Source organism: Pongo abelii, chromosome 14, assembly GCF_028885655.2.
Source record: "Pongo abelii isolate AG06213 chromosome 14, NHGRI_mPonAbe1-v2.0_pri, whole genome shotgun sequence".
NCBI classification, from domain to species: domain Eukaryota; kingdom Metazoa; phylum Chordata; class Mammalia; order Primates; family Hominidae; genus Pongo; species Pongo abelii.
This window is the reverse complement of record NC_071999.2, coordinates 82,247,170-82,271,972: the sequence shown is the minus strand read 5'-3', so window position 1 is coordinate 82,271,972 and position 24,803 is coordinate 82,247,170.

The window sequence follows — 24,803 nt, the reverse complement described above, 5'->3', positions numbered from 1 at the left end:
TTTTCTATAGTGCCTCATAACTTCCATCTATTAATGAACACAGAGCCTGCTACTTCCTAAAATGATGAAGCAGGAAAAGAACAGACATGGAGACAATCACATGAGCTATTTTTACAGAATGCTGATTTCTTTTTTCTTTCCTTTTTTTTTTTTTTTTTTTTTTTTTTTTTTTGAGACAGAGTCTTGCTCTGTCTCCCAGGCTGGAGTGCAGTGGCACAATCTTGGCTCACTGCAACCTCTGCTTCCCGGGTTCAAGCAATTCTGCCTGCCTCAGTCTCCTGAGTAGCTGGGACTACAGGTGCACACCACCACACTTGGCTAATTTTTTTTTGTATTTTAGTAGAGACAGGGTTTCACCATGTTGCTCAGGCTGGTCTCAGACTCCTGAGCTCAGGCAATCCACCTGCCTCGGCCTCTCAAAGTGCTGGGATTACAGGCACGAGCCACCACGCCTGGCCAATTTATTTTCTTCTACAATTTTTTGACAAGTAAAAGTTGTATATACTTAGGACGCGCAACATGATGTTTTGACCTGTTACACGTTGTGTAATGGCTAAATAAAGCTATTTAACCCACCCATTACCTTATATACTTATTTTTTTTTGTGGTAAGAACATTTAAAATCTACACTCTCAGCAATTTTCAAGCATGTGATATATTGGTATTAACTATGGTCACCATAAATCTCTTTAATACATGTCTCCTAACTGAAATTTTATTCACCAACATCTCCCAAATCTCTTTACCTGCCCCTGGTCCCTGCTCCCAGTCTCAGGTAATCACCATTCTACTCTCTGCTTCTATGAATTTGATTGTTTTACATTCCAAGCATGAGTGGGATCATGTGGTATTTGTCTTTCTGTGCATGGCTTGTTTCACTCGGCTTGATGTCCTTCCCGTTCGTCCATGTTGTTGCATATGACCGGATTGCCTTATTTTTGGTTAAAACTTTTAACCAGCTCTCCCAACTTCATACTCTGAGCTTTATGAAAGCAAGAACTGTTATCTTTACCAATATGTATCTATCCATTAGTTTCATGTCTAGTATAAAGTAGACACTCAAAAATCTGTGTTGAATAAAGGAATAAACATAACAGGCATAAAATAATATTTATTATGTTGCCAGTGCTGGGTACGTCACTTCACATACGTAGGGGCTTAATCAATACTGAATGAATAAACAAGAAAATGAAATGCAGCATCAAAATTTGGGGGTGCGGGGTGGGGTTTACATAGCCTTGAGTTAACTAGGTATGTTCAATGTGCCAAGCTAACCTATTATGTAATCAGAGCCCTGGTAACAAATGAAAATCTAGAAAAAGAGACTCCCACTCTCCCTTATAAGTCCCTGTTTCTTCTGATTCAAGTTGAGTATGCTAAGTGCCCATTGAGACTTTAGCCTTATCTTTCTAGCAATGGCTCTGGGCTCAAAATTTCACTTTGAGACAGTGGTTGGTGAAGGAGTATACTGTATGAGACTGGCAAAAAGAGTGAAGAGTTGAGAGGCTCCATTTGGTTTCAGTTTGTACCATTGTTTGGAGTACTCAGTTGGTTGAATACTCCAAATAATGGTTCAAATTCAAACCAAATGGAGCCTCTCCACTCTTTTTATAAAGAAAAAACAGAAAGGACTGTTGTATTGAAAATAGTTCTTTTGGAATAATATAAAATATCAGAGATAACATGCTTTGCCATTAAACAAATTCATGACCTAGAAAATTTATTCTTTTTATTCATCACTGATTTGGGTAACTGAAAATTGAGTCAATTATCATCTCATAGTTATCCCAGAAAAGGAACAAATACAAAAACAGTCCCTTTTGCTACATAGCCTCCTGTTATATATGCTCTGCACATATCTGATATATCCTGATATATGCTCTGCACATATCTCTATTATGGCAATACCATGTTATTGAGCAATTTTTGTATTCATATACATGTGAGATGGGGTTTCGTCCTCACTTTATTTAGTTAGTTTTATTGAGACAGGGTTTCATTCTGTCACCCAGGCTGGAATGGAGTGAAGCAATCAGGGTTCGCTGCAGCCTTGACCTCCAGGACTCAAGTCTTCCTTCCACCTCAGCCTGCTGAGTAGCTGGGACTACAGGTGCACACCACCTGGCTAACTTTTTTATTTTTTGTAGAGATGGGGTGTCTCTATGTTGCCCAGGCTGGTCTCGAACTCTTGAGCTCAAGTAATCCTCCTGCCTCCCAAAGTGCTGGGATTATAGGCATGATCCATGAACATGCTTTGTCATTAAATTTTATTACTTACATTTTTTTATTCATTACTGATTTGAGTAACTGAAAATAGTCAATCTTCAGATTTCATGATCTCCACCAGTGTATCTTATAATTTACTGATTTTTTTTTTCTGGAACTTCAGATCTGTTGACCCCCTCTAGTGAATTTTTCATTTTGTTTCTTGTAGCTTTTAACTTCTGGATTTTTACTCGGTTCTTTTTATTAATTTATGTATTGCTATTCTCTATTCGATGACACTACCACCATATCTTTACCTCTTTAAACATCATTTTCTTCATTTATATTCATAACAAATTTGAAGTATTTGCGTGCTAAACCTAACATCTAAGCCCTCACAGGGAATTTCTATTGCCTACTCTTTTTCCCTGTGGATGGATCACATTTGCTTTTTCATTTCTTGAAATTTTGTTAAATCTGGACATTTTAGATAATGCATTGTAGCAACTCTGAATCATAATCTCATCACCCATGTACCTACAGGTTTTTTTTTTAAATTGCACGCTTATTTCTTTAGTGACATGGTTGTACTATTTTAATGAAGTCTACTTCCATAGCAGCATATAGTCTCCTTATGTTACTCCTCATTGGGCACAGCCTTGGGCATATTAACAGTCACCATAGAATGACAACAATTTTAGAAGTCACTCTTCATCTTTCTCTTTTCCTCATATCTCTATTGTCTACCTCTCTTGTTATCACACTCAGCTGTTAGCCTCCAGTAATACCTGCTGATTGCTCTATTATTTTTGATAATGCATTGGGACATATATTGCTGCACAGTCTGATCTAATTAAATTTGGGATTCTCTGCAGGATTAGACTTTGAGGCTAGTGTTTGAGGCCTGTTATGACCCTAGAGGTCTATTCTTAGCTGTTTCTTTTCCTGATTCTCTCAGTTGACTCACAAGCTGTTCTACAGTTTAGCCTGTTGGTTGCTCTCATAAAGCTACCAGCTTCGTCTTAATTGCTCACCAGCAAAATCTCCTTTGTTTTAGACAGCATCCTTTCATTTGAACTTCCCCACACTCTGTTCTAAACAAAATCAGTGCCCTTGGGGAGAACTGCAGAGGTCTCTGTTCTGACAGGTTGCCTCTTTCTTTAGGAAAAAAAATGGTTTCACTGTTCTGGAGCTTGCTGTAGGGACAGTAGCCCACTTCTCTTGGAGTGACTCCATGATACTCTTATTTTATGAGTGGGATTCTGAGCAGGGGTGAGATCCTCTATTCTTCTCAGCTTGGTTCACCCAGTAGAAAGCCTCTACTTTATGAGTTAACAGGAGAGAGGGTGATTGGGGTTCAGTGTTCTTGGCCTGTCATGCCTGGATAGAGCTTCTGCCATCGAAATGAGGATGGGTATAAGAATGGAGTTCCGGACCTCTCAAATGGTTTGCCTGAAATAGAGCTTCTGCAACATGGAGCTGGAGGTACAAAATATGCTGGTTTACTGTCCTTCCCATGAAGAAACTGTAATCCTATCCTGGGAGCACAAAAGAGCCAACAAAGGCCATATTTATTATGATGCACTTTTAATATAATGGGAGAACTGGATTTACCATAGTTAAGTACATAATTTACCATGCTTGAGACACTGTATTTTCCTCATACTGTCCTTGAATGTCAGAGTTTATTTAGAGCTATTTTTCACAGGTAGGGAGCAAGGGATAGAGTGGAGGGAGGGAAATCTGTGTTCTTCGCTGCACCTTCTAAGAGTTGAGTTTCCATCATGGTGATATGGAGTGGGGTGGGGATTAGGTCATGGCTCAACTACCTCAGACTCTTACTGTTCTTACCAAAATTGAGTAGGTTTTCTTAAATAATTGTTTCTCCATTTGCTGAATGCCCTCAACAATTTTCAGAGAGTTTTCATGTTTTATTTAATTAATGTACTTTTACAGTTTTTACCAATCGTGGCCGTTCCCTGGAGAAAGGCCCATGGGGATCCTCACATTGCCATTCTGGAAGTCACATCTCAATATTTTGCATTTTAATGAGCTTACAAAGCTATCAAAACCAGGCCACTGCTCACCAGATTAAATGTCCCTTTGTTACCCATTAGAAAAAGCGTCTCTGTTCTGACTTTCAGACAATGTACCACCACCTGCCAGGAAATTGTCATAATAAATATACAGTCTACCATAGCAATCAATTTAAAAACTGCCTTTAGAGTTGTTCATTATGGCACTTAATAAGCTGGGCATAATGTCCCTGCATGGGCCTTTAAAGATGATGTTTTGTCAGCAGGAAAACAAAATGAGGTGGCAGCAATGTATTTCTAGAGTCCCCGAACTTGCCTATTGAATACACATCTACCCTGTCTATAAGAGAGGCCATCTTTGTTTTTATCTACATTTAATATAATGGGATAACTGGATTTATGAAAGTTCATATCTTTTCATGCTTGGGGCACCATATTTGCCTCATACTTTCCATGGATGTCAGAGTTTATTCATTGTTATTTTTTCATAGGTAGGTAGAAAATGGATCTCTTGTGAAGTATATTTATATAAAGTGGAATATATATTTATATAAAGTAGAAGTATATTTATATAAAGCTTAATGTAATAAGCATGAGAACTACATTTAATTCTTAGTCATATTTCCTGCATTTCATTTGTTGTGAATCAAACGTCCGGGTCCATATGCTATTCTGCTTTGTTATACTATGAACTTGCAGAATGTTCATAGTTCAGGGAGTAAGGAAACACATGCCTATTGATTGTGAGGTGACCATAAAACGTTTGCAACGTCTGTATTTACAGACTTTTTAATGCTTTCTTAGTAACTTTTCTCAAAAACCATGACCCTATTTCCGTCACCTGAAGACAATGAGCTGCAAGTCACATCTGAATATATGACAGGAAAAGATACAAGGATAAACTGGGAAAATAAACATGATCTGTAGCCTTACATTTAAAGTGCCACATTGTTAGCCCTACTCCTTTGTTTTCGGCTTTTATTTTATTTTCGATCATTCCTCATTTCTGTTTTTTCCTCTCTCATCATTATTCAGAACCATTATCTCAGATTCATGCTGCTCTTTGGCTGCTGTGGGGTTGCTGTGTTTTTCTCCTGAGAGAAATGAGTACTCGAAGTGACTGATGCTGCTAATGCTTGTTACTGAGTTAGAAAGGAGTTAGGTAGATGCCATTAATTTTCTTCAGGGACAGCAAGTGGAAATCTGGAATGCCACCTGGTAAGAGGTGGATTAGTGAGAAGAAGGTGAAATCTTGAATCTAATGTTACCTATTTCTTGGTTCACATGTACCTAACTCTTCAGGTAAGCTTGGCGTTATACACCATCTTCAAACGATTAAGTGACAATGCCTAGTGTAAAAAAATGTAGTTACTTTAATGGTTTTTCAGTTGGTTTTATTGATGTATAATTGGGTTATAGTAAAATTTATCCTTTTTTAGGTGTAAAGCTTGTTATTTTTCAGCAAATGAATACAATTTGTGTAACCACCATGACAACCATGATATAGATTATTTTCATCACCCCCCAAAGTTTCTAATGCCTCTTTCTGGCTGACACCCTCTACTTCCTCCTTTCACCTCTAGCAACCGATTTCTGTATCCTTAGTTTTGCCTTTTTCAGAATGACGTATAAATGGATCACAAAAGTATGCAGCCCTTTGTGTCTGAGTTCTTGCACTTAGCTTAATGCCTTTAAGACTAATTTATTTGTTGCAGGTATTAAGTAGTTTGTATTGCAAAGTAGTGTTCCATTGTATCATATACTACAATTTATATATTCACTGATTCTTGGGCATTTAAGCTTTTTCCAATTTTTGGAAACCATGAATAAAGTTGCTATAAACTTCCATGTACAGAAATTCATGTGGACATACATTTTTTTTATCCTGAATAAATACTTAGGAGTGAAACTGTTGGGTTGTGCCATGAGTATATATTTAATGCTGTAAGAATGCCCCACACTCTTTCCCAAAGTAGGTATGCCATTTTGCACTCTCATTAGTAAAATATGAGATTTCTAATTGCACCACATCCTCGCCAGCACTTGCTATTGCCAGTTTTTTGTTTTTTTAATTTTTCTGTTCTAGTAGGTATTCAGTGATATCCTTAATTTTAGAGATCTAGTTTGCCCCTGTGGTTTTGGTTTGCATTTTCCTAATAACAAATACATTGACATTTTCGTATGCTTATTTGCCATTTTGCTTTCAACTTTGTTGAAGTATTTATTTAAATTTCTTAGCCCATTTTTCTAAACTTTTAAAAAATTATAATTGACAACTATGAATTGTGTTACAATAAAATTTAAATATACATATGTACATATATAATTGAGTTGACTTTAATAAAATATTGAGTTGTAAGAGTTTTTAAATATATATATATTTTGGATAGAAATACATATATTTGGATAGAATATATATATATTTGGATAGAAGCTCTTTATCAGATATGTGTTTTGCAAATATTTTCTCCCAGTCTGTGGCTTATCTTTTAATTTTCTTAATATCATTTATTCAAAAGCATAAAATTTTATTATTAAGTCCAATTTATCAGGTTTTTTTTTCTTAATGGCACATGCTTTTTTGGTTCTAAAAAATTTTTGCTATTCCAATGTCATAAGAATTTTTCTGTTACGTTTTCTCACAAAAGATGTATAATTTCACATTTAAGTCTGTGATCTATTTTGAGTTGTTTTATGCTTATGGTATAATATATAAGTTGAGCTTTTTTTTTTTTTTTCGTACGTGGATGTCCATACCTAAAAGCACCATTTGCTGAAAAGACTATTCTTTTCTCCAGTGACCTGCTATGACATGTTTGTTGAAAATCAGTTGACAATATCTATCTATCTATATATAGGTCCATTTCTGGACTTTCTTCCTTGTTCATATTTTACATGACTAGTATCTTTTCTATTATAGCTTAATAGTTTAAAATCACGTACCACAAGTTCTACAGCTTTTTTCTTCTTTCCAAATTTTTCCCCATATAAATTTAGAGTCAGTTTTTCAATTTGTATAAAAAAGAATATCAAGATTTTGATTGGAATTGTGTTGAATCTCTTTATCAACTTATAGAGAATTAACACCTTAGCAATATTATTTCAATCTATGAACATGATATAACTCCCATTCATTTAGTTTGTATTAATTTTTTCCATCAATTTTTATACCTTCAGTATATGGATCTTAGAATTATTTTACTGGACTATATCTAAGAATTTCTTGTTTTACTGTCCTATTGTAAATGGCATTGTTTTAAAATTTTTAATTGTGCATTTGTACTATATAGAAAAATTTGATTTTTGCATATTGCCCTTTATAGTATCTTGCTAAACTCACATGTTATCCTACTTAATATTTTTTGTAGCATATTTGGGATTTTCTATTTAGAGCATCAAGTTGTCTGTTACTAAAAACTGTTTTATTTCTCTCTAATTTTTGTGCCTTTTTTTCTTGTCTTTCTTATAATAGATAGAATCTCTAGTACAATGTTGAATAGAAGGGATATGAGTAGAGACACTTGCCTTTTCTCCTTTTCTTAACAAATTTATTCAATTAAAAATATGAAGGTAATGAAGAATATCAGAGTGGTATCAGAAACCTTAAGTTCTAGTCCAGATTTACAATTAACAAATTATACATAGTTTAAGATATTTTTTCTCTCTACTTTATCGTGATGAATATCCACAGCATGAAGTGTTTACTACCAAATAAAGAAAATAAAGATAATAGAGTATCAGATTTCTTGATAGTGATTTTAATTTGTATGAATGAAATAGAAAAGGTCTGACACCCAATTAAATCTCATGATCTATAGACAACAATATTTAAGGATATAACTATATAGTTATAACTACTCAGTGTTATTTGAATTTTAATGCTAGTCATGTATTGTGTACACATTTGCAATGTTCAAGTAATTCTAAATCAAAAGTTAGAATATCAGATTTTGTTGCAAGCGAATTAAAAAATTGTCTGCTTGCACAGTTTCAGTCTTCGTATAGTCTGCCTCATAAGATTACAGTTGTTGGGTAACAAAGAAAATACATACCACATTAAAAATTATATTATTAGCTTTATAGTTTCAAAATTAGCTTTTTACGAGTTTAAATTGTGGAAATTAATGTATTAGGTGTGGATGCCTTTGGGTGAACTAATATGATCAAACATCTGACTCTAAAGGGCTAAAGGCAGCCTTTAGATGATGGTGCTTTTACCCAGAATGTTTACCTGATCCTTATTGTTTTATAATTTAAAATTCCTGAAGCAGTGTAAGTTCAATAAATAATTGTGTGTGTGTGTGTGTGTGCGTGCGCGTGCACGCGTGTGCGTGTGCACACGTGCTTTTCTGTTTCATACTTGCTTGAATTTGACCTTTTTTTCTTTTCAATGACAGGTATTATCTCAGAAGAATATGAATTATAATAGTAAGACAAAAGTAGGTGTCGATTTCAACCTTTGACTGTCAAAATAGAATCTTGTAGCCCGTAGACAGGTAATAGCTCTGAAAGCTTTATGTCAGAAGAACAACTTTCTTAAAATTTAAAACCATTTTTTTTGTCCTTTTAAACATATTAAGGACAAAACTTGTGGTCTGAACTGAGATTTTAAGCCATAGGAAGTAAGAACTCAACGTATGCCCAGGTTAAAAACAGAGTCCCTGTAATTGAAGAAAGTGAGGAGTGCAGAGAAGGCAAGGAAGGGCTCAGAGTCCAGGAGAATGGAATGAACTTTCTTCCTGCTCCCTCAGATGAGCAGCAGGCTCCTCTCTAGCCCGAGTCCTTCCTGCCTTGCCTTGGGTGTGAGCAGTGAGAAGAAAGGAGCTCCAAGGGAGGACTTACCGAACTCAAGGAGGAGATTACCATGCAGGGAGTCCCTGCTACAGTATTCAACACAGGGCACTCGCAGGTGGAGGAGACGGTGTCATGGTGTGTTTAGACAGAAAGAGGGCCTGAGAGAATGTGCCTGCACAAATCTCAGCTCCCAAGTGAACTGTCAGGATTCCACAAATTCCTCTGTTGCCTGTGGGGTTATAGAAAATCGGTAAGGATAAAATTAAGCTGATGGCTTTAGGGTGCCCCCACAGAGCAAAGTTGTGGCTATGTGTAAGGAAATCTGCAGTGTCCATGAGAGGAAGGGGAAGACTGATCAATAGTAAGGAGTTGGGCGATGTCCTTGGAGGCAATTATATGATTGGCCCAGTCTAAGGAAGAAATTCACAACTGATATCAGCCATAGCCAATTCAGCAGATGCCTAGAGGCAAACGAGACAATACATTCATTCGATAGATGGCATTAGAACCTCTGACTACCCAATTCCATGAGAACATTCAGCTTTCCCTGTACCCAGACACTATCTTGGAAGGGAAGCAAGAATGGAAGACCCCTTGAGAGAAAAAAAAAAAAAGAGCTTTGGACAAAGATTACACTTTGACCAGGCTCCATTTTTGTCCAAAAGTGAAGTCCCCCTTTAGTTAGAAAGTTTAAATCATCCTGCCAAACCTGCCTGCCATCAGAGAAAAAAGGATTCAGCAACATTGTGAACGTATGGGCAATAAAGAAAAGAAACTTTTGTGTTTTGCACTTTGGAGTATCGTGTGAATAATTTTCATCCTATTCCAACCTTCTGAAAAATAACAGGTTTTCAGAACAGAACATTTGCTTCATAGATACAGTTGTGTGGCTGCTGCCCCTCCCAGTAACAGCACTAAGCCGAATGCTTGACTTCTTAGCAGAAACAAATTCTCTGCCCCACTTCTTACCTCATTACTGTCAACTTTGGAGTCAGAAATCCTTTGAAAAGGCTTTGAAATTTGATGCCAGTGAAAATAGATTTTGTGTACTCCAATGGATCAATTATAGTCTATATTTTTGAAGAGTAAAACCTGTTCTTTGCAAGAAAGTCATCCATGTTATTGAGAACTATTTTATTATACTTTAAGTTCTAGGGTACACATGCACAACGTGTAGGTTTGATACATAGGTATATATGTGCCATGTTGGTTTGCTGCACCCATCAACTAGTTATTTACATTAGGTATTTCTCCTAATGCTATCCCTCCACCAGCCCCCCACCCCCCAACAGGCCCCGGTGTGTGATGTTCCCCGCCCTGTGTCCAAGTGATCTCATTGTTCATTTCCCACCTATGAGTGAGAAGGTGTAGTGTTTGGTTTCCTGTCCTTGTGATAGTTTGCTGAGAATGATGGTTTCCAGCTTCATCCATGTCCCTGCAAAGGACGTGAATTCATCCTTTTTTATGGCTGCACCTGGAGAACAATATTTAAAAGTAGATACATAACGGGATTTGTATGGCTTTAAGTTAGAGGATGAACCTGAGGTGATCCAACTGGAGAAGCCAATATCAGTTAAAAATAAATACTCTCATGTTTTAGGATAGTGTTCTTGAAGGAGTGTACTGTCTGTCCAGAACAAAGCAGGGCTGTTTCCTCTTGACTGCAAAGGGCTTCTTGCTTCCCCCGATGTTCAAAATTCCTGCCATGGGGCTATTTATAAGTGAATCTGCATCAAGAAGTTCCATACTTACGGAATGACAGTTGTCATTTGAGTTTCAGGCTTTCCTCAATACTCGTACCAGTTTTAGTTTCAATATTTCAAAAGAAATTAGCATCTAGGCAAGAGTAATGCAAATGCATTATCTCTTGTTAGGCATATATTTAGACCATGAATGAGATAGGTTTGGGTTTAGAAATAAGAAAGAATTTCTTGCCTCTCACCAATCTGACCTATAGCAACGATTCTCAAAGTGCTGTTATCAGTCCACCTTCATCTGGAAATGTGTTATGAGAAATTATTGAAAATGAAAATTCTCAAGCCCCAGTCCAGACTGATCGAATCCAAAACACTGGTGGGGCGGTTGAGGACTTCTGTTTTAACCAGCCCTACAGATGATTCTGATGCATGCTAAAGGTGGGGAACCATTAATCTATAGGACATTACTTAAAAAAAATCACCTAAATTCTGAAATCCCTTAAAATAAGACTGACGACTGCATATACAGAACACTTTGGTAAAAATATTTCCAAAAAGTAGTTAGACTAAATAATCTATTTAATATTACTTGACATATATTGAACATGTTTATGCATTTCCCAAAATGGTACATATAGTGTAGATCAGTTTGGTCACTGTTTTAAATATAAACATATGTGATAAAGAGGTTAAAGAAGAAAATATATGTAAAATACTTAGAACAGTGCTTAGAACTGTGCCTTGCACTTAGCTGAATGCTGTATAAAATAACAGCTCTTAATGGACATCTACTTCATGTAGGCAGTGTGCTAGCCAGTTTTATATAAATTATCTTATATAAATATCCAATTTTTTAAAAAAAATTAAAGTTGCAGGATACATGTGCAGGAGGTGCAGGTTTGTTACGTAGGTAAATGTGTGCCATGGTGGTTTGCTGCACCTATCAATCAATCACCTAGGTATTAAGCCCCACATGCATTAGCCATTTATCCTGATGCTGTCCGTTCCCCATCCCACTCCCCTACAGCCCCCATTGTGTGTTGTTTCCTTCCCTGTGTCCATGTGTTCTTATTGTTCAGCTCCCACTTATAAGCGAGAACATTCAGTGTTTGGCTTTCTGTTCCTGTGTTACTTTGCTGAGGATAATGGCTTCCAGCTCCATCTATGTCCCTGCACAGGACATGACCTTGTTCCTTTTTATTGCTGCATAGTATTCCATGGTGTATATGTATCACATTTTCTTTATCCAGTCTATCATTGATGGGCATTTGGGTTGATTCCGTGACTTTGCTATTGTGAACAGGGCTGTAATGAACATACACATGCATGTATCTTCATAATAGAGTGATTTATATGCTTTTGGGTGTATACCCAATAATGAGATTGCTGGGTCAGATAGTATTTCTGGTTCCCTCTTTGAGGAATTGGAACACTGTCTTCCACAATGGTTGAACCAATTCACATTCACACAAACAGTGTAAATGCGTTCCTATTTCTCCACAGCCTCACTGGCATCTGTTGTTTCTTGACTTTTTAATAATCACCATTCTGACTGGCGTGAGATGGTATCTCATTGTGGTTTTGATTTGCATTTCTCTAATGATCAGTGATGTTGAGCTTTTTTTTCATGTTTATTGGCCATATAAATGTCTTCTTTTGAGAAGTGCCTGTTCATGTCCTTTGCCCACTTTTTAATGAAGTTATTTGGTTTTTCTTGTAAATTTAAATTCCTTGTGGATTCTGGATATTAGACCTTTGTCAGATGGATAGATTACAAAAATTTTCTCCCATTCTCTAGGTTGTCTTTTCACGTTGATAATAGCTTATTTTGCTGTACAGAAGCTCTTTAGTTTAATTAGATCCCATTTGTCAATTTTTGCTTTTGTTTTGATTGCTTTTGATGTTTTTGTCATGAAATCTTTGCCTGCACCTATGTCCTGAATGGTATTGCCTAGATTTTCTTCTAGGGTTTTTATAGTTTTGAGTTTTATGTCTAAGTCTTTAATCCATCGAGAGTTGATTTTTGTATAAGGTATAAGGAAGGGGTCCAGTTTCAGTTTTCTGCATATGGCTAGCCAGTTTTCCCAGCACCATTTATTAACAGGGAATTCTTTCCCCATTGCTTGTTTTTGTCAGGTTTGTTGAAGATCAGATAGTTGTAGATGTGTGGGCTTGTTTCTGAGTTCTCTATTCTGTTCCATTGATCTGTGTGTCTGTTTTTGTACAAGTACCATGCTGTTTTTGTTACTGTAGCCTTGTAGTATGGTTTGAAGTCAGGTAGTGTGATGGTGCCAGCTTTGTTCTTTTTTGCTTAGGGTTGTCTTGGCTATACAGGCTCTTTTTTTGGTTCCATATGAATTTTAAGGTAGTTTTTTTTCTAATTCTGTGAAGAACATCAATGGTAGTTTAATGGAAATAGCATTAAATCTATAAATTACTTTGGACAGTATGGCCATTTTCACAATACTGATTCTTCCTATCCATGAGCATAGAACGTTTTTCCATTTGTTTATGTCCTTTTTGATTTCCTTGATAAGTGGTCTGTAGTTTTCCTTGAAGAGGTCCTTCATGTTCCTTGTTAGCTGTATTCCTAGGTATTTTATTCTTTTTGTACCAATTGTGATGGGAGTTCATTCATGATTTTCTCGCTGTGTGTCTACTGTTGGTGTATAGGATGGTTGTAATTTTTGCACACTGATTTTGTGTCCTGAGTCTTTGCTGAAGCTGCTTATCAGCTTAAGGAGTTTTTGGGGTGAGATGATGGAGTTTTCTAGATGTAAGATCATGTTATCTGCAAACAAAGACAGTTTGACTTCCTCTCTTCTTATTTGAATACCCTTTATTTCCTTCTCTTGCCTGATTGCCCTGGCCAGAACATTCAATGCTATGTTGAACAGGAGTGATGAGAGAGGGCATTCTTGTCTTGTCCCAGTTTTCATGGGGGATGCTTCCAGCTTTTGTCCATTCAGTATGATATTGGCTGTGGGTTTGTCATAAATAGCTCTTATTATTTTGAGGTATGTTCCATCAGTACCTAGTTTATTGAGAGTTTTTAACATGAAGGGATGTTGAATTTTATTGAAGGCCTTTTCTACGTCTATTGAGATAATCATGTGGTTTTTGTTATTAGTTCTGTTTATGTCATTAATTATGTTTACTGATTTACATATGTTGAACCAGCCTTGCATCCCAGGGATAAAACCAACTTGATCATGGTGGATAAGCTTTTTGAGGTGCTGCTGGATTTGGTTTGCCAGTATTTTATTGAGGATTTTTATATCAATGTTCATCAGGGATATTGGCCTAAAGTTTTCTTTTTTTTTCTATCACTGCCAGGTTTTGGTATCAGGATAATGCTGGCCTCATAAACCAAGTTAGGAAGAAGTCCCTCCTTTTCAGTTGCTTGTAGTAGTTTCAGAAGAAATGGTACCAGCTCCTCTTTGTACCGCCAGTAGAATTCAGCTGTAAATCTGTCTTGTCCTAGACTTTTTTTTTGGTCGGTAGGCTATTTATTACTGCCTCAATTTCAGAACTTGTTATTGGTTTATTCAGAGATTCAACTTCTTCCTGGTTCAGGGTGTATATGGTGGTTGTGGGAGGGTGTATGTGTCCAGGAATTTATTCATTTCTTCTAGATTTTCTAGTTTAAAGTATTTAGTCTTCACAAATATAAAGTAACTTTCTAAATGCCACCTAATCGGTAGGTGATGAGTCATCTGTAAGTCTGTTGCCTAACTATAAACCTACCTCCCTGAGTAAATTCACTTTAAGGGCCCTCTATATACGATGTGCATTAATGACCATGGTGGGATCTTATTTTGAAATACTAGTCCCTTAGTAATAATCAGTGTCCAGATGACAGAATGTGTTTGATTAATATGAGGATACATTTTGGAATAAAGCCATTGAGGAGGTGGACCATCATTAGTAGCATTTATATTTATGATGTGCTTAAATATATCTTCTATAACCTATCTTTGATATGAAATCCTCTTCATAATGTGAGCACTTTAACTTTATTACCTTTCCCATGACTCTATTATATATCACTTAAAGAACAGTCCTCATAACTAGACTGAGAGAAGCATATATAAGAATAGCATTTAAGTCAGTAATTTGCTGAGTGAAATTTTTATTACATTATTACAAAAACGATCTTTCCTGTAAAAACTAGAATTCTGTGCTACATTATGGCTATCATAAACATTGGTTTTGATAGAAGTAGTGATAAAATATATTTGTAAAATACTTTATCATTCTATGTGACGTTAATTGGTATTTCAGTGCTGTATGAGTACAGATCAACATCAATTAAACAGAATCTAATTGCCCATAACAATTAGGTGTACCTAGCAATGTCTTGAGGGCTGATGCTATGAGTAGAAGTAGGGAAGAACAGAAACAGAAATTTAGGAGACCTAAATTCAATAAAAAATGGTAAGTTTTGGCTGGGCACAGTGGCTCACACCTGTAATCCCAGCAATTTGGGAGGTTGAGGCAGGTGAATTGCTTGAGCCCAGGAGTTCAAGACAAGCCTGAGCAACATGGCAAACCCCCATCTCTACAAAGAATTCAAAATTAGCCTGGTGTGGTGGTACATGCCTATAGTCCCAGCTACTTGGGAGGGTGAGGTGGGAGGATCACTTGAGCCCAGGAGGCAGAGGTTGCAGTGAGCCAAGTTCATGCCACTGCACTCCAGCCAGGGCAACAGCGTGAGACTCTGCCTCACAAAAAAAAAAAAAAAAAAAAAAAAAGATAAGCCTTTATCATGAGCTCAGAGTTCCAGAGAGCACGGTTATTATTCAACCAAATCATCAAGAGGTCATATAAAATTTCTGGGTCAGATAAGCCTCTTGCTTTCTCCTGAAACTAAACTTGACCTAGAGTAAAAAATTGGTTTCCTTTTTTAAAAAAGCATAAACAAATAAGGATGAGTGTTACAGGTTGAATCATATCCCTCCAAAAAGATATGTTGAAGTCTTAAGTCCCAGTACTTCAGGATGTGACCTAATTTAGAAATAGGGTCAGGGAAGATGTAACCAGTTAAGATGAGGTGATACTGGAATAGGGTGAGCCTTTAATCTGATTTGACTGGTCTCCTTGTGAGAAGACAGAGACATAGAGGGAAGACAGCCATGTGAAAACATAAACATACAGGGAGAACACCCTGTGAAGATAGAGGCAGAGGTTGGAGTGATGCATCCACAAGCCGAGGAAAGCCTGGAGCTACCAGAAGCTGGAAGAGGCAAGGTGTGGGACACTCCCTTAGAGGTTTTGATGGGAGCCTGGCCCTGCCAGCAACTTGATCTCAGAGTTCTGGCCTATAGAACTGAGAGAGAATAAATTTATGGTGATTTAAGCCACCTTTGGCCAGATGTAGTGGCTCATGCCTGTAATCTCAGCACCTGGGGAGGCCGAGGTGGGTGGATCACCTGAGGTCAGGAGTTCGAGACTAGCCTGGCCAACATGGTGAAAACCCATGTCTACTAAAAATACAAAAAATTAGCCAGGCATAGTGATGGGCACCTGTAATCCTAGCTACTTGGGAGGCTGAAACAGGAGAATCGCTTTAACCCAGGAGGTGGAGGTTACAGTGAGCCAACATCACGCCTCTGCACTCCAGCCTGGGCAACAAGAGTGAAACTCGGTCTCAGAAAAAAAAAAGAAAAAGCCATCTTCTTTGTAGTACCTTGTTGAGGCAGCCCTAGAAAACCTACATGATGGGAGAGGAGAAAAATACAGCAGAAATATGTGAAGCCGGAAAGCCCCTCAGAAGCATCCGTTGATTCAGCAATACCAAGAAAGCTGACTTCCAAGTTCACTATGATGAAGGTCAAGAAACAATTTGAATTTCATTGTCCATTCTCCCTCTATCCCCCAAACTCAGAAATTGGTAATATGAGGGTACCTATGGAAGCAGGAATGAGGGAGAGTAGAGACAGAAGGATGTACAGGTGGATAGAGAATCAAGCCAGCAGAGAAACAAAGATTGTCATGTAGCACCGGGGGCTTTTGAAGAGAAAGAGATGAGGACCCTGGAGAATTTTTCTGAGTTCTTAGAATGTAGCATTGTTTTTGCAGATATTATTTATATTAAGACCCAATAAATCCAAGCCAGGAGTGGTGAGCTAGCATGGGCAGATCTTTTGATATTTTAAATGTTTAATGGTCTGACTTAATACAATCTAAAAAGACTGGGCAAGGTAGGAAAGAAGACAAGTTGTTGACCATGACATAACAAAAATAGTTGCATCTTAGCAACAGTGTGATTTGACAGGACTCAAAGAAGAGGAAGTCAAATTGGAAGAAGTTGGCTTCCATGTAAATGTTTTGGTGTAGGATAGGTTTGCAGGGAAAAAGGCACCCAATTAACTCTAGGTTTTGAAAAATAAGGACAAAGACACTTGGCTATGACCAGGAATTTGTCAGTTAATTCACTTTAAGACTGCAGTGAAAGAATTACCTTATTTTACCCAAATTGGAATAAATGCAAAACCTTTGAAACTTAATTCTAAGTATGAAAATTCTAACAGCAGTTTATCAATGATTTGACTTTTTGGTTTATCAGAATTCCTTAAGCATTTGGTGTTTTTCTTTACATAGATGTTTGTAAAAATCTACTTTGTACTTAATTCTTTTCTTATAATTACTTAATGAGGCACTTTTATTTTGAAAATAATTGTTTGTCCTCCTAGACTGTTTTCCTACCTCAAACTTGAAAACAATAACCTTAATAGTGGCTGTCAAATGAGTGAACCCAAACTTCCTTTAATGTGTTACTGGAAAAGTCCCAAATTAAATTAACCCATTAAGTATAAGCCCACAAATCAAAAAATGCCCCAACTCGAATTAAGATTTTTTGCTTTTATAAAATATATTTCTGTTCAATGGAAATACATGTATTTTTGCATAACTAATAGACTGTATAACTAATAACTACCTCTATTTCTGATAAAGCCCATCTGCTTTTAAAGATTTTTAGTTCAGAGAAATTATGGGATAATCATATTGATGACTAATTTAATAAAGTAATATAAATGAACATTAATTTCTTATTACTTAAAAAGGATCTTGAAATTAAAACCCAGATTTTTAATTTTCTCCCAGTAGTCTCTCAGAAGATTCATGAAGCCAAATTGCATGTTAATTAGGACAATGTAAATATTTCTAATTATGCATAAAAACTCTGTGTCTAGAAGAATTCAAATAATGCAAACTAAATTTAATCCCCATATTATAGTATTATAGCCTGTTTTTAAATTAAATTATCTATTTGTCCATCCATTTATATCTTAGATGGCCAGAACAAAAAAAAAACATATGTTTGTGTGTTTTAAGTTTGACATTTCTCAAAATAAATGGAGTTCCTTTTAACTGGTAAATGTGGTATTCAAGAAACACCTTAGATTTTGAAGAATTGGTTCACATGGAAAAAATACCACTATTTTCGTGGTTTATTTTTCCTTCAGAAAACAGTTCTATGCTAACTCTTTTTGTTCACAATGCCCCATTTTCAAACTGTGTAGTTTAAAAAAGTGAATTTAGGTCAAGGGCTATTTTGAAAATCAAACAGGGTCACTAATTCTCCCACAGAATTATAACTGGTTGTATAGTGAATCAGTTTTCATAAATGTTGACTGGATGGCATATATGTCTTTATTCAGGTATTATAATGTTAATGCTTGTTTTAGTTGCAGGTTATGTTTATTTCAAAAAGATAGCATTACTTCACCTGCTAACTTGATGTTGTTCTTTTTTTAAAAGAATGCGTTTCCTTTCAACTATAGAGTAATTTGTGTTCAAAAGAGGCTAGGCTATATAAATCAGAAATTCAGACTCAAATTTCCATAACAAACTGTTCAGTTTACTGAAAAGTTAAATGGAAAAGAATTTACTGCAAAAATGTAATGAATATTACATTGAAAGAACCATGACCTACTGGGACATATACAAAGGTGAAGCTAATATATAATAATTTCCATACATGCCAAATGATGCATTTTAAAAAGAGGAAAATATCAACTTTTTTACCACCAGATTTAAAAGGTAAAATTGTTTACAATAAATTCCTATGAAGATAAATGTTCCCAAATATTAATGTCAAATTCAATCTTCATCAAATATGAACATAGATGTGCAATGTTTTTTCAAACAATGGCAATGTTTCAACTCGCAATCACTAAATAGGTTATTTTATTGTTTTGGAAGCAGGGTGGATTTATTCTACACAGTTTTCACATTCTTATTGTGTTCAGCTCTTCCTTAGGATCAGTGTTTTCCTAGCGAAATAGCTGTACTTAGGCAGCTTCTAGGTACAGACTAATGATAGCTAGTCCTCATATAGTGCTTTCTGTGTGCCAGGCACTTGGAAGCTTGTTATACATATTATTACAGGTTATTCTCAGAACAACCCACAAGATAAGTACTGTTATTATCCACATTTAACACAGAAAGGTTAGGTGACTTGCCCAAACTTATGCAGCTGTTAAGTAGCAGAGACTTGATTCAGATCCAAGTACTCTGGTCCATAAGACTGTGTCCTGATTCATAATACTGCAGCCCAAGACTTTAAAGCAATAGCTGTATGGAGTTATTCACTCACAGCCCTATCATTAAAAATACTGATTTCACTAAACTGAGCTAAGCATGGAAGAGGGAGGCAGAATCTACTCTGATGTACCATGCAACTAAGGGAACTAACCAAATACATAATCATGTATTTGTAGAAGTCATCCAGTGACCTGTTTAAAATACCCTATTATTTCAAGGACGTTGATCATGATAAAAGAGAAAGAAAGGAGTAACTAGAAAGAGACCCCTAAGTCTCACAATTGAAATCATCAAAGGTACTAAATGTTTTAAGTCAAAACAGAAGAAAGGAGTACTTGAGCCTATTTTGATTTTAGTCACAGAGGCATAAATTACTTATGTTGTATCTGACAGTTACAACAATTGAACTGTTTTCAGATCCCTCAAATCAATTAAAAATAAACATTATGGATAAGAGTTAATCAATAGATCCCATTTGTCAATTTTGGCTTTTGTTGCCATTGCTTTTGGTGTTTTAGACATGAAGTCCTTGCCCATGCCTATGTCCTGAACGGTATTGCCTAGGTTTTCTTCTAGGGTTTTTATGGTTTTAGGTCTAACATTTAAGTCTTTAATCCATCTTGAATTGATTTTTGTATAAGGTGTAAGGAAGGGATCCAGTTTCAGCTTTCTACATATGGCTAGCCAGTTTTCCCAGCACCATTTATTAAATAGGGAATCCTTTCCCCATTTCTTGTTTTTGTCAGGTTTGTCAAAGATCAGATAGTTGTAGATATGTGGCATTATTTCTGATGGCTCTGTTCTGTTCCATTGATCTATATCTCTGTTTTGGTACCAGTACCATGCTGTTTTGGTTACTGTAGCCTTGTAGTATAGTTTGAAGTCAGGTAGCGTGATGCCTCCAGCTTTGTTCTTTTGGCTTAGGATTGACTTGGCGATGCGGGCTCTTTTTTGCTTCCATATGAATTTTAAAGTAGTTTTTTCCAATTCTGTGAAGAAAGTCATTGGTAGCTTGATGGGGATGGCATTGAATCTGTAAATTACCTTGGGAAGGATGGCCATTTTCATGATATTGATTCTTCCTACCCATGAGCATGGAATGTTCTTCCATTTGTTTATATCCTCTTATTTCCTTGAGCAGTGGTTTGTAGTTCTCCTTGAAGAGGTCCTTCACATCCCTTGTAAGTTGGATTCCTAGGTATTTTATTCTCTTTGAAGCAATTGTGAATGGGAGTTCACTCATGATTTGGCTCTCTGTTTGTCTGTTATTGGTGTATAAGAATGCTTGTGATTTTTGTACATTGATTTTGTATCCTGAGACTTTGCTGAAGTTGCTTATCAGCTTAAGGAGATTTTGGGCTGAGACACTGGGGTTTTCTAGATATACTATCATGTCATCTGCAAACAGGGACAATTTGACTTCCTCTTTTCCTAATTGAATACCCTTGATTTCCTTCTCTTGCCTAATTGCCCTGGCCAGAACTTCCAACACTATGTTGAATAGAAGTGGTGAGAGAGGGCATCCCTGTCTTGTGCCAGTTTTCAAAGGGAATGCTTCCAGTTTTTGCCCATTCAGTATGATATTGGCTGTGGGTTTGTCATAAATAGCTCTTATTATTTTGAGATACGTCCCATCAATACCTAATTTATTGAGAGTTTTTAGCATGAAGAGTTGTTGAATTTTGTCAAAGGCCTTTTCTGCATCTATTGAGATAATCATGCGGTTTTTGACTTTGGTTCTGTTTATATGCTGGATTACATTTATTGATTTGCGTATATTGAACCAGCCTTGCATCCCAGGGATGAAGCCCACTTGATCATGGTGGATAAGCTTTTTGATGTGCTGCTGGATTCTGTTTGCCAGTATTTTATTGAGGATTTTTGCATCAATGTTCATCAAGGATATTGGTCTAAAATTCTCTTTTTTTGTTGTGTCTCTGCCAGGCTTTGGTAACAGGATGATGCTGGCCTCATAAAATGAGTTAGGGAGGATTCCCTCTTTTTCTATTGATTGGAATAGTTTTAGAAGGAATGGTACCAGCTCCTCCTTGTACATCTGGTAGAATTCGGCTGTGAACCCATCTGGTCCTGGACTTTTTTTGGTTGGTAAGCTAATTAAACTAAAGAGCTTCTGCACAGCAAAGGAAACTACCATCAGAGTGAACAGGCAACCTACAAAATGGGAGAAAATTTTCGCAACCTACTCATCTGACAAAGGGCTAATATCCAGAATCTACAGTGAACTCAAACAAATTTACAAGAAAAAAACAAACAACCCCATCAAAAAGTGGGCGAAGGACATGAACAGACACTTCTCAAAAGAAGACATTTATGCAGCCAAAAAACACATGAAAAAATGCTCACCATCACTGGCCATCAGAGAAATGCAAATCAAAACCACAATGAGATACCATCTCACACCAGTTAGAATGGCAATCATTAAAAAGTCAGGAAACAACAGGTGCTGGAGAGGATGTGGAGAAATAGGAACACTTTTACACTGTTGGTGGGACTGTAAACTAGTTCAACCCTTGTGGAAGTCAGTGTGGCGATTCCTCAGGGATCTAGAACTAGAAATTCCATTTGACTCAGCCATCCCATTACTGGGTATATACCCAAAGGACTATAAATCATGCTGCTATAAAGACACATGCACACGTATGTTTATTGCGGCATTATTCACAATAGCAAAGACTTGGAACCAACCCAAATGTCCAACAATGATAGACTGGATTAAGAAAATGTGGCACATATACACCATGGAATACTATGCAGCCATAAAAAATGATGAGTTCACGTCCTTTGTAGGGACATGGATGAAATTGGAAATCATCATTCTCAGTAAACATTCGCAAGAACAAAAAACCAAACACCGCATATTCTCACTCATAGGTGGGAATTGAACAATGAGAACACATGGACACAGGAAGGGGAACATCACACTTCGGGGACTGTTGTGGGGTGGGGGGAGGGGGGGAGGGATAGCATTGGGAGATATACCTAATGCTAGATGACGAGTTGGTGGGTGCAGCGCACCAGCATGGCACATGTATACATATGTAACTTACCTGCACGTTGCGCACATGTACCATAGAGCCTAAAGTATAATAATAATAATAATAATAATAATAATAATAATAATAAAAAGAAAAGAAAAATCAGGGAAGATATTTGTAGTATTTTGCCAAAAAAAAAAAAAACAAAACTTTATTGCTTTAAAAAAAAAAAAGATATAAAAGTAGAAATCAGTGAGTTAGAAGAATAGAAAGGGCTAAATCCCCAGTACAGTAAAGCCTCTGCAGAAACATTTCTTTAAACTGGGCTTTGAGTACCTTGCTACTGATAATTGAGAATCAAAAAGGCCAACATTCTTATTTTCTCCTTGTGTTTTGGGTGGTGGGTTGTAGGGTTTGGAAGTGACTCCTTCACAATTACTCAGGACCTTCAGGGTATATGCACTTTCTATGTACAGTTTCTAAATCTTTTATTTTTGTCCTTTTTGTGAAAATACAGACTGATTAAAAAACACTTTCATTAATTAAAAAAAAAGAGTTAATCAATAAACATGTCATCTAGTGCTTGATCGCAGCCAACTGTCTGAAGAACTGAAAGAACTGGTATTATCCTTCTTTCTTGGATGTGAACACTGCAGGGCAGGAATAGCAAATAGGTTTCAGTTACTGCGCCAGCTTCAGTAGCTTGCTAGGGCTGCCCAGGTGCCCAGGGAGCTGTGCTGCAGAGGGTTCTGAGGCTGTGTCCAGAAACCAAAGGGAAAGAAGCTGCAATGAATTACCAGCAGTTTCCAGGATATTTGTCATCCTGGTTATTGGGTAAAATATCTTAATTCCAATAATTATGAAAAGAGTCCTCCAATTTAATGTGTAGCACTAGTCTAATTCTCCTTACTTCAGCTTGCCTTTCAGAGGTGTTATTTATTTATACAACTCTGTCTCTGGAGGTTGTTATCAGGACATGATTAGCTTGTAATTCGTAGTCCTTTAAGTGAAGGTATTATGGATATATAGAACATTTTAATTGTTCAAGGTAGCATCATAAGCCCTGTTAGGAAAATAAACAATTGAGGAAACTAACCTCAAAAACATGATTGCCTTTCTGTTGTTCTTCTGAAGAAGTTTTAGTTCTAGAAAAAGAGTATTTTATTTCCTCAAAGAAGGAAAGCATAATATGAGTACTCATGGCACACATGCTTCAGAAATAATCACCTATTTGCAATAAAATGACTGGGTTGGAATTTTACTATATATACATAATAGAGTGATGGAAATTCCTTACATTGTTACTTCTGGTGCAACTATTTGAATTTAGTGAGACAATCAACATCCTATGAATAAGTCTCACTGTCATAGACTTCTTCAAAAGTGTTAATATTAGAATCATATTAGTAATGAGTTAACTGTTGAAAATTATTCAGCATCTGGGCCTTAGAGTTGCCAAGAACCAAAGTGTGCTTTGGTTGTTGGCTGAAATTCTGGAGCAGATGAAGGAGGAAGAGGAAGAAGAGCAGAATCCCATGCCACCATCAGATGAGCAAGGTGCTAAAATGACTGATGGGATGAAGTTACATACAGTACCTTTAACTCAGCAAACATTTCTGTTTCATGGTGTTAACTACAAAAGGAAAAAAAAATACCCAGTAACTTTTAAGTTTAATCTTTAAAGATACAACTGTAAACGCTTTCGGCTAGAAATTTAGAACTTTCTTCATCCCAATGAATGTGATTTTGTGAGTGCTGTGTTTTGAATGTTTGTCTCCTCCAAAATTCATGTTAAAATGTAATCCCCAATGTAGCAGTATTGAGAGGTAGGGCCTTTAAGAGGTAACTGGATCATGAGGGTTCTGCCCTTATGAATGCATTAATCCCATGCATGGATTAATAAACCAATAGGTTATGTAGACAGTGGAGCTGGTAGCTTTATAAGAGAGATCTGAGATGGGCCCATTAGTGTGAAGCTTCCTCACCATGTGATACCCTGCACTGCCTCAGGACATTTCAGAAAGTCCCCACCAGCAAGAAAGCTCTTGCCAGGTGTGATCCCTTGACCTTGGACTTCTCAGCCTCCACACAGTAAAAAACAAATTCCTTTCTTAATAAATTACCCTGTTTTAGGTCTTCTGCTATAAGCAACAGAAAATAGACTAAGATAGTGAGCATGTAGGTTATGACACATTTATCAATAGGCAAGAGGAAGTTGTCCAGTTTGATGAACATGAGGTGCAGTCTTGAACTTTGCTGGTCCTCACAGGAAAGCATAAGTTGGCTCAAATTATGCAGTTCTTCAGCAGGTACTATTTCCACTAAGGGTTACTAATTGCTCTGTTTTGATGCCAGTTTACAACCATTGCTCCCGGAACAGCCCATGATGAGGGTTGTGGCATGCTGGGCATCTTAAGGAGTTATTCCTGCGCATCATTTTATCAATAAAGAACTCTTAGAATTACCATCTTCATCTGGATCCCTGGTATTAATATGCCTTCTCAAGTTTCTCTGCCATTACACAT